Source organism: Pteropus alecto, unplaced genomic scaffold (assembly GCF_000325575.1).
Source record: "Pteropus alecto unplaced genomic scaffold, ASM32557v1 scaffold276, whole genome shotgun sequence".
In the NCBI taxonomy this organism is placed as follows: Eukaryota; Metazoa; Chordata; class Mammalia; order Chiroptera; family Pteropodidae; genus Pteropus; species Pteropus alecto.
The window spans coordinates 4,584,035-4,584,822 of record NW_006438074.1 but is presented as its reverse complement, the minus strand read 5'-3'; positions in this window follow the sequence as shown (position 1 = coordinate 4,584,822).

Below are 788 nucleotides of genomic sequence, written 5' to 3'. Positions count from 1 at the left end.
AGGATCCCATCTCCAAGTCTGCTTGTCAGTCTTCACAAGCTTAGGAGTCTGCAGCAGAGAATCTTGAGTGTAGATATCTGGCTTCCCATCCTCCCGTTGTCCCATGGTTTTGTGTCTTCATCACCACGGTCTCTGCTGTTAAAAAGCACCAGTCTTAGTGAGAAGAACATGTTCCTCCGACCTGAGTGGAACTAGAACCCAGGACGTGGCAATTAAGTTTCATTTCAGTATTTGGGATATGAGAATACCATGAAAATAGCTTTTATCGGCACTTATTTTCAGTTATTTTTCATAAAATATGTTATTAATCACCTGTGGCTATTTCATACATCGGTTTCTTAGTTCCCTTTCTAGCCCTTTCAACTTTTGAAAAAAGATACATACACATTTATACATATATATATGTGTGTGTGTGTGTGTGTATATATATATATATATATATACACACACACACACACACACACACACACACACACACACACACACACACACACATATATATGAAATAGCCCTCTCAGTTGGTGTCATGGTAAAACCCGAGAAGCATAAAAATGAAAATGTGCCAAAAAAATGTATAATCATCAACATGTGTACACAATTAAAATGTCATTCTGATGGCTGAGTTTTTTATTCCAATTGAAACGTGGACTTACCTTCTAACTGAAGACTTACATTGTTATATTTCATTTTAAATGGGAGCACAAAGGAGACAATGGATAGAATTGAGGTTGTATAAAAAAGAATTAGAAAATTTCTTTTGAATATGTGTATTCCTGGTATTTTTGACA